Below are 12,938 nucleotides of genomic sequence, written 5' to 3'. Positions count from 1 at the left end.
GGAACTTAACTCTTGTTTATATCAATTAGCGTATGATAAAATTGGTTTCTTTGTACATCACGTTTACTTAAAGTCGCAGAACCTAGCAATGTTGAGGACTTACTGTACCTACATAATACCCCATTTTGTCTCTTGGCCTACAAAACCTAAAATATTTACTATCCGCCCCTCTATAGAAAAAGTTTGCCCACCCTTAGGTTAAAGCATTATCTCTAACTGATTACTTATACAACCTTGGACATCAATTAACTTCTCTAGGTCTTTGTTTCCATGTTTATAAAGTAAATGGGATTGAAGAAAATCTCTGTAACACCTTCCAACTCCAATATTCCAAATAATAATAATACTTTTTATATTCCTTTATATGATAATACTTTTGAATGGGAGCTTAGATAAGTTTATAAAGTATGAAGAGATGTCCTATTATGAAAAGTATAAGGAAATACTGTATTAATACAACAGAAGATCAATAAATGGTACTGGGACAACTGGATAAACACACAACAAAGAACAAAGTTAGACCCCCTACTCCACTCCATAAGCAAATATTAACTCAAAACAGACCAATTATCTAAATGAAGGCATTAAATTATAAAATTTTTATAAGAAAACATTAGGAAAAACCTTGGATTTTGTCAATGACACCAAAAATACAGGTAACAAAAGAAAAAATAGATAAACTGGACTCCATTAAAGTGAAAACCTTTTGTGTATCGAAGGACTATTAACATAGTGAATGACAAGCTACAAAATGGGAGAAGATATTTGCAAGTCATAAATCTGAAAGTGTATTAATTACCAGAATATATAAAGAACTCTAACAGCTCAACAACAACAACAAAAAAGCCAATTCAAAAATGGGCAAAGGACTTGAATTGACATTTCACCAAAGAAGATACACAAAAGATCAATAAAGCACATGGGAAAGATGCTCAAAGTCATTAGTGACTTGGGAAATGCAAATCAAAACCACAATGAGATGCCATTTCACTCACACTAAGACGGCTATAATGAAAAAGACAGACAATAACAAGTGTTGCCAAGGATGTGGAAAAACTGTAACTCTCATACTGTGCTGAGAATAAACAATGGTACAAGTGCTTTGGAAAACAGTTTGGCAGCTCCTCATACGGTTAAACAGTTATATGACCCAGTAATTCCCCTACTAGATATATACCCAAGAAAAATGTAAATACATGTTCACAAAAAAAGTACATGAGGGGCAGCCGGTTAGCTCAGTTGGTTAGAGCGCGGTGCTCTTAACAAGGTTGCTGGTTGAATCCCCACATGGGCCACTGTGAGCTGCGCCCTCCACAACTACATTGAAACAACTACTTGACTTGGAGCTGATGGGTCCTGGAAAAACACACTTAAATAAATAAAAGTTTAAAGAAAACAAAAAGAGTACATGAATGTTCATAACAGTATTATTCATAACAGCCCAAAAGGGGAAACAAACCAAATACCATTAACTAAAGAAGAATAAAAAAAATATAGTATATCCATAAAAAGGAATGAAGTGCGTACTGATACATGCTACAGCATGGATGAACCTTGAAAACATGGTAAGTGAAGGAAGTCAGTCACAAAAGACCTCATATTGTATGAATCCACAGAGATACAAATTAGACTGATGGTTGCCTAGGGCTGAGGAGATTGGGAGGAAATAGGGAATCACTGTTAATGGGTATAAAGTTTCTTTTGGGGATGATGAAAATGTTTTAAAAATGATTGTGGTGATAGCTGCACAAATGTTAAATACTAAAAATGACTGAATTTTATACTTTAAATGGGTGAATTTTATGGTATGTGAATTATATCGCAAAACTTATTTTTTAAATCATAAAGGAAAGTCTTGCAAACATATGTTGAACAATAGGTCACTAATGTCAAAAAATTAAGATTCAAATGATGTGCCATCTTATTTCAACTACCAAAAAAAATTGTACCCCTCCTCTGGACTAAACTTTACTCATTTGTAAAGTCTCATAGCGATTTTAAAGTCAGTGAGAGAGGGGCAATAGATTGGGGGAAGGAGATTATCACTTTGTGAAGGGTGAAATGTTTAACTATTGCATTGTTTTGTACACCTGAAACTAATAAAAACAAATAAATAAAACCAGTGAGAACTTCAAGACAATTAAACAATGAACACCAAGTTGTCCCTATTCTCCTTAGCTTAGGATAAAAAGACCTCAATACTCTAGATTCAGCTTTCTTTCTCACTATTGCTGTATGCTGCACTAAATATGACTCCCACAGGTTTTTTTTTTATTTGAACCTTTTACATTTACAATTGCCACTGCTTTAGCATCTTCTAGTATCTTCTCCCTGCCTTCGTAGGCCATAAATTCACATCATTCTTCCTAATCTCCTCTTAGTGAAATCATTCTCATTCTTAAAAGTCTAGTACTATCAGAAGCTTGCCTTGATTTCCTTGCAGATAAACACTGGCCTTCTTCTAAATGCCAAATAATTTTGTGCATAATTCTATTTTAGTGCACAGCAATCTAGTTCTCACCATGCTGTATTGGTCGACAGACTCACAATTCCCTCCCAAGGTTAAAGCTCTACCAACAGCTCCTTGCATATTAAGGAGTACTATGATGGCCTCTTATTTCATATTACTATTTCCTAATCTCCATGTAAGTACATACCACACACCCTGGCCCTTGAGCCTAGCTAATTAGCTAGTGGGATGCAACTGACGCAAAGGTCACCAGTCCTACAGTCTGGCCATCAGCCTATGAGGAAAGAGTTTGCTAGAGAGCTTAGCCCCACACGAATGACAGATTCTCTCTTAGATGTACAAATGCACACTCTCACTCACTCTCTCCCAACTGAACGCGAAATGGTAAGAGAGACTCCTGCAGTTGGGAAGAACAGAAACTAAAACATTGCCAGAGAACAGGTCATAAGATAGCACAGACCACACGAGATGAAACCATAAGGTAAGATAAAGCACATACAAAGAAGAGGGTGAAGTCTAGGGTTGGATGAGATAGGAATGGTATAACCAGAGACCAAAAAAGATATTAAGAAACCCCAGTGCAGGGGAAGAATAACAAATTCTCATGTTGAGAAGGTTTATAAGAACACAGTCTCTTAGAGCTTCAGTGGAGCCTTCCAGTTCCCTAACACATCCCAGTCTCCCTAAGACTTGGCTCCACACTGCTCATCCTGGCTTACTATGGGATTCTGGGCTCCCTTTTACTATGTGAACCTGTGCAATGAGCACCCAGTTCTTAAAGAAACACAAAGCTCTTTGTTAGCTATGATGGAAAGAAGTCTAACGTACACTAATAACCCTTCTAGGCAGTCACTTCCTTGAAAGCAAAGACTAGGTTTATTCAATTTAGGACTGCCAAAAGTACCTGGAACCGTGCCTTTTGCAAAGCTCAGTAATCACTGATTTGTTGTAGAAATACTACATGAACAAAATCTCAAATATCCATATTGTTCTAAGACAGAAGCAATCTAGACATAAAGGAAAATTCAGAGATATAAGATCATTCCTCTGTACATAAAGAGACCCAAAGTAGTGGGACAGATACTGATCCTAACTCACAACTACCATGTTTCCCCGAAAATAAGACCAGGTCTTTACTAATTTTTGCTCCAAAGACGCATTAGGGGGGTGTCATTCTGAAAAATCACGCTGGGGCTTATTTTCCAATAGGTCTTATTTTCGGGGAAACATGGTACTAGTGACCTAGACATAAGTCAATCATGGCATTACGTTCCCCTGGCTATAGCTGGGTCAAAGACAAACACAGGGCTCATCTGGTCAATGATACTCAGGCTCCGGACTTTTGTTTGAGTTGTTGGAATGAAGAGCTCTTCCTATTGCACTTGAACTGGAAGGGCAGCAATTGGAACTATTTCAGCAATCTTCCTGCCATATGAAACCTACAGATCAAACCAACACGCAGTGGAGAGCAGATGTGAGTTCAGAGAAGGAAAGAGACTAGGTCTCAGAGACATCTCCTAAACTACAAAAGCAACGCCTGATACCAGTGCTTTCCCTGGACTTCTCAGTAACATAAGACAAAATATTCTTTTTAAGCCAATATGGATTGAGTTTTCTGTCACTTGCAACTAAGACTCTTCATTCATATAGAAGCTCTCCAAAAATCTATAGCTCATATTCCTCTTTAGTTTTTACAAAAATTGTACATTTTAAAATAAAAAATTAATCCAAATCCCAACAGCCTAACACAATAGTTATTCATTTGTTTACTTCTAGTTTGTATACATGAGCCATTCTATTTCAAACCAATAATCACTCTATTCTAAAATGATCCTTGCCACCACATCCCCCACAACATGGGCTTAGAGCCCTTCTACAAATATCACGGGAGTCCTTGGACACAACCAGCCTTCGAACACATTCCTCCTGGGAGCCTTTACCTAACAAGAAACTTCAACTCTGCTAAGGACATCAAGCTCTCACCCAGAATATGTATGGCCCTTGTGAACCTTGTCATTCACTTTAGAAAAAGACTTCACCACCTCTATGAGACCAAGTCACATACTACCTAGGACTTTAAATCAGTTCTAGTACCAAAATAACTTGTGTCAAAGTTGAGACAATTGAGCCCAATCAATAACTTCCAACACATAAAGGCAGTAATATCCGCACCATGATCTAACTTCCTTGTCAACATGTCCTCAGCTCTGGTTTCTTCCACAGTGTCACTGCCCACATCTATTTCATTATGCCCAAGAGAACAATCATTCTCTTGTTACCAAACTCCAGGCTTCCTCAATCTTTTTGAACAATGCTCTTTCTACTTGTTTACCTTGACTTAAAACCTGATTCTTCCCTAAAGGTTTTCTCACAGTTCTCTCACTTCACTGCAATCCATCGCCCCACAGCCAGAAGTGACAGGCATTCACTTGCCTTCCTACTGCACCTTCCAGATCATAATCATCTTCCTTCATGGCCCCACCTTTCAGATTTATCTTCTCATCACTAGCATCTTCTGATCCCTCAGCCATGCCTCTTCATTCACTGAAAATCTGGGAGCCTACTTCAGTCTTCTCTACTAAATCTCCCCTCTCAATCCTGGAAGATTTCAATGTCCATGAAGATGCCCCACCCAATGACCGTACATTAGAATGCATGGGCCTCTTTAGTTCCAAACATTTTCAGCTCAACTCTATTTTAGGCATCTATTCTTCAGTTCTTTGACTGAAGATCCAGGCTGAAGATCCAGATGACTCTGGATCTTGTCAGCATTCGAAACTGCTCCCCCTTGATTAATAGCTCACAAAAATTTTACACTGACCATATTTACTCTACGACTTTACAAAAACTTTGTGTCCCTCAAATCCGCTGATTCCGCCCAACCCAGGTCCTACGCTTGGGACATCTAAGTCTCTTAGCAGCAACTTCAGATTTGTACCCTTTTCTTGGAACCTGACCGAACCAGGTGGATACTGTTGCTGGGAACTGAGCAACTCTAAAGAAAAATCACACAAGATACAAGGTAACACTATAAATTCTCCAACTTTAGTCCTTTCAAATAAAGTGGATAAATTCCCTTTTCACTCCCCTCAACAACTCTTTCAATCATTGTCTCAGCTCAAGCCCCCCAGTCAATCCCCTGACCAGGCCCTTCACTCTCAACCAACCTTACTTCTGACTTTACAGATACATAAGTTATCAGGCATGACCTCACTTCACCCCCCTACTCCTTCTACCCCTACCTATAATCTTACATATATTCACACCTCTCCTTACCTATTTTTATTTCAGTCCTGGAAAACGAGGTGTCCCTCCCCCTGTTCAAAGCCAGCCCATCCACCTGTACTCTTGACCCACACTGCGACTCCCACCCCCTTCCACCTCCTTCCACACCTTGCTCTGTCAGCCATACCATACCTTGAATCTTCAGCCCCTCCTTCCCAGTTAGCACCTGTGACCTCAGCACATACATAAGATCAGGTCTTATCCCAAAAGGAAAAGTCCTTCTGGCTCTCATCCAGCCTCTTCTTCCTCTTCTCTGCAAACCTTCACAAGGAAAAGTTCTCCTTTTTCTCTCCTTCCCTCTCCCCCCAACTCTCAACTCTCCTCTTCTTTCTCCCTCTTTCCCCCTCTCACTCCCTCACTCCCTCCCCCTTTCCTCTATCTTCTTCTTCCCCTCCTCCTTTTATCACTTGCCATTTATTCTTTCACCAACTGTAAGGGGGATTCCATCCTTAACCTCCTAACAAAACTGCTTTTAAGCTCACCATGACTTCTTAATCACCAAACCAAATGAACATTTTTCCTGTTTTTTCTATACCAATGTTCTGCATTTGACAGCTATTATCTCCCTCTTAAAAGCTTCTACTCATTAGTATATTAGCCAGCACACAGTAGATACCCAAATACATTTGAATAAATGAATAAGGGTACAAAATGAAACAATATCATGCATTTCTCTGTCTGGAGAATGAGTAAGAGTCAATATCCATGAAATGTTCATGGTAATTAACTACAACATCAAGAGCCAAATTCGACTAACCAGCACATATCAGTAGTGGAACAATGAGCTTGATTACATGCTTTTCTCTGGTCATCCTGTCAGCACCCAGAAATCAAACAGAAATCCAGGACTAACGATAAGGGCAAAGGAATGGAAATGCTAAAGGAATCTAGAATGCTAAGAAAAGCACAATGCAAACCTTTGTTGTTGTGCTTGATGTTGTTGTTGTTGTTGTTGTTGTTGCTTTAACTAAATACCATGTGATAGATGCCCTCCATACAATAAAAACTATAGCTATGTGTTATGAGGACATATATGAAGCATAAATTAGTCTGAGGCACCAAATACTGTAAGAGTTCATAAGTAAACTTGAAGTTTAGTTTTTCAAAAGTAACAAGAAGTGAACCAGCAGAAGGCACACAAGAGAATGCAGAATACCTGCCATCTTGAGCCAAATTTAAACCACTAAAAATTCACTTTACTTTGTTTCTAGGCAGATTTCTTCCCACACATTTCTCTTCATTATTCCCACAGTCAACATTTTAAATGATTTCAGGTGCTAATATCAGCAGCAGTACTTATTAAAATACATTCCTGACTTGTAAAGAAACCTCCCAGATATAAGATAAAGACTCAGAGACCTAAGACTCCCAAACATTATGGTTCTAAAATATCAGAATCCTCTGCAGCTTCTTGCTGTTTGGAGCATTTTGACTTAGTAAGCTTTATATACTCTATACAAAGAAATGGCTTTCTCAAACATTGACTACTAACAATAGACCAAAGATATGTACAACATTTTAAGTTTCTAAAGCATTTTAGCATACACTTGTTTCATTTTTAACTCACATCAAGTCTATGAAACAGGCAAGGCAAGAATATTCTTTTACAGTGAAAAACGAAAGCCTACATTGTTCATTAATTATAAATAGCATGGCTAAAAAGTGTCCATCAGGCACAGTCACCTACAAATATTCTCTTATCTCTCCTACTCCGATGTCCTCAACCATTCTTACCTCCTTCCTATTTATGTTAAAAGAAGTATCTCTCCTTTCTACAATTAAACCCCACCCAGACTCTTAAGTCGAGAACACCAAACCTCCTGTAGAACCTTCAATGAACTCCTGTTTCCCACCCACAATATCTCCCTTTCCTCTAACTACATCTTCTCATTTTATAAATATGATCAACTCTTTCCTTCCTTAAAAAAAAATTTCCTAAAAAAAAACCAAAACAATTTCCTCAACTCTGCCACCATCCAACAAGCTGTGACCCATCCTCTTTCCATCCTTTCCCTGCTAAACTCTTTAAGTCCACAATCATAGGCACCTGTGCTGGACTTTCATATCTCCACTAAAACATTCCTCATGAAAAGGCACCAATGAATTCCTAGTGGCCAAGTCCAACAACCACTCTTCAGCTCTTATTGTCAAATTGTCGGTCTTTGTCCTAAGGTATCTGGCACAATTGACCACTCTACCCTTCCAAAAACTTGCTTCACTCGTGGGCTCTCCTATAACCCTTTTCTCCTAATTCTCCTACTACTGACTTCCTTCTTAGTCCCCTTTACTTAACTTTCATCCTTGGCAAATCACCTGTATGTTGGTACACTGCAGAATTCTCCCTCCCTTTCTCTCTTCAGCTAAACACTCTCCCTGAACAATCTCTTCCACTCCGTGACATCAGTTAGCAACTATATGCCTATGATTTCCTAAACTCTATGGTCTCTACACATCCTTTCATTCTTTTAGGAAGAAGTTAGAACAAAACAAGTGAATATTTATCAAATCTCTGGGCAGGAAGCATAAATGGAAGATGGGACTACTTCCTAAGCTTAGAAATAAAAATCTAATGAAAATAGATTTGGCTGCATAAAAAATTTAAAGTTCTGCAAACTAAGACAACATGGAAACTAAAGAAAATATGCACATATATTAATTACACACATACCCATAAAAATATAATTTGATATATAAAAATAAATTACAAGATCAGGAAATTTACAAAAGAAAGTGTATTTTTTTTTGTAAATATTGAAAATGTTCAACACTACTAGCAATTAAATAAGTTCAATTCAGGCCTATTAATCACTTCTAATAATGAAGCAATCCATATAGCTCTCATAACATCTTTAATTCTGTCCTTGAGCCCCCCCCCAAATTAAGAATTACCATTCTAGACGCACACCGTGCGTGTGAGGTTTTATAACTTTGGCAATCAGTTCTCATCAACATTGACTTTCTATAGATTTCTGAAAGTGGTGAAGGTACATAGGTAACCAATACAAAGGGCTTGTTTTATGACTCTCACACCTCAATGTTTTCTGGACAAATGCACACAGATGTGGTATGAAGCATTCCTTATTCCTTTGGCCCAGACAGCTTTGTTGAGCCTGGTGTCAACATACACATCAGGAGTTCCCATTTCCTTAATGGCAAATTTCCGTATCTCTTTGGTTGCCTGAAGGGCGCACTTCTTGAAGCCCACACCATGAATATGCTTGTGAATGGAAATGACATATTCTCTGGTCACTACCTCAATGACGGCAGAACGGCCCTTCTTCTCAGCACCCTTCCTTGTAGGAGCCATTCCACCAGGCCCGGGTTAGGAAGAAAGAATGCACGGTACTGTTGCATTAGTAATATTATGATGTATAACATTATGATGTGTTCTTTTTCTTTTAATTTTATATTTTTAATTAAATTTATTGGGGTGACAATTGTTAGTAAATTTACATAGATTTCAGGTGTACAATTCTGTATTACATCATCTATAAATCCCATTGTTTGTTCACCACCCAGAGTCAGTTCTCCTTCCATCACCATATATTTGATCCCCCTTACCCTCATCACCCACCCCCCACCCCCTTACCCTCTGGTAACCACTAAATTATTTTCTGTGTCTATGAGTTTTTCTTTCTCATTTGTTTGTCTTCTTCTTTTGTTGTTTTTGGTTTATATACCACATATCAGTGAAATCATAGGGTTCTCTGCTTTTTCTGTCTGACTTATTTCACTTAGCATTATACTCTCAAGATCCATCCATGTTGTCACAAATGCTCCTATATCATATGATGTGTTCTTAACCCTGAGTCACCCCTCCCATATGTCAGAAACTCTTCTAGGTACTAAAGGATGTAGCAATAAACAAAACAGATAAAAATCACTGTTCCCCTGAAGCTCATACATACAGGATTCAAGACTGGAAATGAGGGGAAAAGACAAAAAAAATAAGTAAGATTTACGTTATATGGTGATTGAATGCTATGGAAGTAACGCAGGAAAGGGAGATGAGCAATCTTTGCAAGGGTTACAAGTTTAAATAGTGTAGTTAGGCCTCACTGAAAAAGTGACATTTAAGTAAAGACTTAGAAGAGGTGAGGAAATAAGACATACCTGGGAGAAGAATATTCTAGGCAAAGACCCTCAGGTAAGAGCTTTCCCAGAGTGTCTGAAGGACAGTAAGAAGGCATCAGAGCTAAAGAAAAGGATAGAGGGGAACAATAACAGAAAAATGAGATCGGGGCAGCTGGATGCCTCAGTTGGTTAGAACGCGAGCTCTGAACAACAGGATTGCCAGTTCAATTCCCACATGGGCCAGTGAGCTGCACCCTCCACAACTAGACTGAAGACAACGAGCTGCTGCTGAGCTTCCGGAGGGGCAGCCAGATGGCTCAGTTGGTTAGAGCGTGAGCTCTCAATAACAAGGTTGCCGGTTCAATTCCCGCATGGGATCATGGCTGCGGCCCCTGCAACTTAAAGATTGAAAAACAGTGACTGGACTTGGAGCTGAGCTGTGCCCTCCACAACTAGGATGAAGGACAATGATTTGGAGCTAATGGGCCCTAGAGAAACACACTGTTGCCCAATATTCCCCAATAAAATTTATTTTTTTAAAAAAATGAGATCAAAGAAGTAATATTCTCTTTAAAAAGTATTACTTACTTTATTCATCTTTTTATCAGGTGAACCACACTGAAAAATATTTCCATTTGGAGTGACAATAGGTTACAGGATTATTAAAATGAGCAAATGAAGGGTTTCCCTTAATAACATTGAAATTCATCCACATCAATGAATTAGACCAAGTGAATAGAGGCCAAAGGGTAAATGCAAGATGACTATTATTAAGTACAACCCCTAGTCAAAACAGAAACCAAAATGGAAATAGCTCCTAGCTGCGGAAAAACCAAGAAACAGAAATACAATGATGAATTCCATCTTCCAGATGGAATCCAATCTTCCAGAGGGAGATTATGCAACATTTGGATAATTTATAATGGCGGTCATAGCATAGAAAAATACATCGAGGTAAATAATCTGAGCTAGTCATTTCCAACTAAGTGGTTTCCCAGATTATAACTTAATAATTAATATCAATCTCCTAATAATAAGGTCCTTCCTACCACAACTTGCATCAATGTTATAAATTAAGTGGTAGCAATGCATTATCAAGAGCCTTTGATTCAACTCAAAAGACAATTGAGAGACTTACTAGATTTAAAAAGTGGTGGCACATGCGGGCCGGCCCAGTGGCTTAGGCGGTTAGAGCTCCATGCTCCTAACTCTGAAGGCTGCCAGTTGGATTCCCACATGGGCCAGTGTGGGCTCTCAACCACAAGGTTCATAATTCCAGCAGGGTCAGGGAGCTGTGTCCTACACAACTAGACTGAGAAACAACAACTTGAACCAGAGTGGGGAGAAGAAGGGGAAAATAAAAGTGGTGGTACAAAAATACAATCCAATTAAAATATAGGCAAAGGACTTGGATAGACATTTCTCTGAAGAACATACACAGATTGCCAATAAACACATAAAAACATTCTCCACATCATTAGCCATTTAGTGTAATGCAAATCAAAACCACCATGAAGATACCACTTGATGATACCCATTGGGATGCTTATAACCAAAACAACAAGTTTTGGCAAGGAAGTAAACAAATTGTAACCCTTTGCACTGATGATGGGAATGTAAAGTCACTGTGGAAAACAGCTTGTAGATCCCTCAAAAAGTTAAACATAGAATCACCAAATGATCCAACAATTCCACTTCTAGGTATATACCTAAAAGAATTGAAAGCAGTGATTCAAATAGTTTTATTCCAATATTCACAACAGCCAAAATGTGAAAACAACCCAAATGTCCCATTTATGAATAAACAAAATGTGGTATATACATACAATGGAATGTTATTCAGCCTTAAAAAGGAAATTTTAACACATGCTACAATATGAATGAACCTTGGAGACATTTATGCTAAGTGAAATAAGCCAGATACAAAAGGACAAATATTTTATGATTCCACTTACATGGGGGAACCTAGCAAAGTCAAATTCATAGAAACAGAAAGTAGAATGGTGATTGCCAGGAACTATAGGAGGGAATGGGGAATTAGAATTTAATGAGTACACAGTTTCAGTGAGGACAAAAGAAAATTTCTGGAGAGAAATGGTAGTAATGCACAACATTGGGAAAGTACTTAATGCCACTGAACTGTATGATTAAAAATAGTTAAATTGGTAAATTTTATGTTATGCATCTGAGGTCGAACAATTAAGTTCGTGAACTTTGTTGCAACAATGTTGCTAACCTTTTTTGACAGCCGAGGGATTATTCATTATGAATTTGTACCAATTGGACAAACAGTTAACCAAGTTTACTATTTGGAAGTACTGAAAAGGCCGCGTGTAAACGTTAGAAGACCTGAACTTTTCGCCAACAATTCATGACTCTTGCATTACGACAATGCAACAGCTCACATGGCACTGTCTGTGAGGGAGGTTTTAGCCAGTAAACAAGTAACTGTATTGGAACACCCTCCCTACTCACCTGATCTGGCCCCAATGACTTCCTTCTTTACCCGAAGATAAAGAAAATATTGAAAGGATAACATTTTGATCACATTCAGGACATCAAGGGTAATACGACGGCAGCTTTGATGGTCATTGCAGAAAAAGAATTCCAAAATTGCTTTGAAGGGTGGACTAGGCACCGGCATCAGTGCACAGCTTCCCAAGGGGAGGACTTCGGAGGTGACCGTAGTGATATTCAGCAATAAAGTATGTAGCACTTTTCTAGGATAAGTTCGCAAACTTAACTGTCAGACCTCGTATTTACCACAATATAAAGTGGTGGTAACATTCTCAAAGCATTGTAGGTAAAATTTGAGTAGAATTGCTAAGATAGGACTTTATCCTCTCCTTTGGAAAAAATCTGATATATGGATCAATTAATGCTAAATAACATTTGTAAAGAATACATAAATCACAAAGCTGCAAGTTCACTCACTCTTATCTCAAAGAATGATCTTTATGTATCTGAAATTTTATTTCAATACGATGTTTGTAAAATGAATGAATCTTTTACATCTATCCTTGGACCCATTAATTGTCCTGATTTTTGAGGTAATACACATTGTATTACCCCTTCATCTTTTATCGCCCATCATTTCCTGCCATAAATA

The 12,938-nt window shown here is 38.2% G+C and overlaps 1 protein-coding gene and 1 pseudogene across 2 annotated transcripts in view; both read right to left on the bottom strand.

Annotated features, from left to right (window-relative positions):
* Nucleotides 1-12,938, bottom strand: part of MGA (MAX dimerization protein MGA) — a 129,069-nt gene that overhangs the window by 90,596 nt on the left and 25,535 nt on the right. The window lies entirely within an intron of this gene.
* LOC308497095 (large ribosomal subunit protein eL31-like) lies at nucleotides 8,691-9,068 on the bottom strand (annotated as a pseudogene). The gene has a single exon. The product of its transcript is annotated as a large ribosomal subunit protein eL31-like (transcript).

This window comes from Rhinolophus hipposideros (assembly GCF_964194185.1).
Source record: "Rhinolophus hipposideros genome assembly, chromosome: 5".
Classification (NCBI taxonomy): Eukaryota; Metazoa; Chordata; class Mammalia; order Chiroptera; family Rhinolophidae; genus Rhinolophus; species Rhinolophus hipposideros.
Note: the sequence above shows the minus strand (reverse complement) of the source record. Positions and strands in the feature narration are given on the sequence as shown.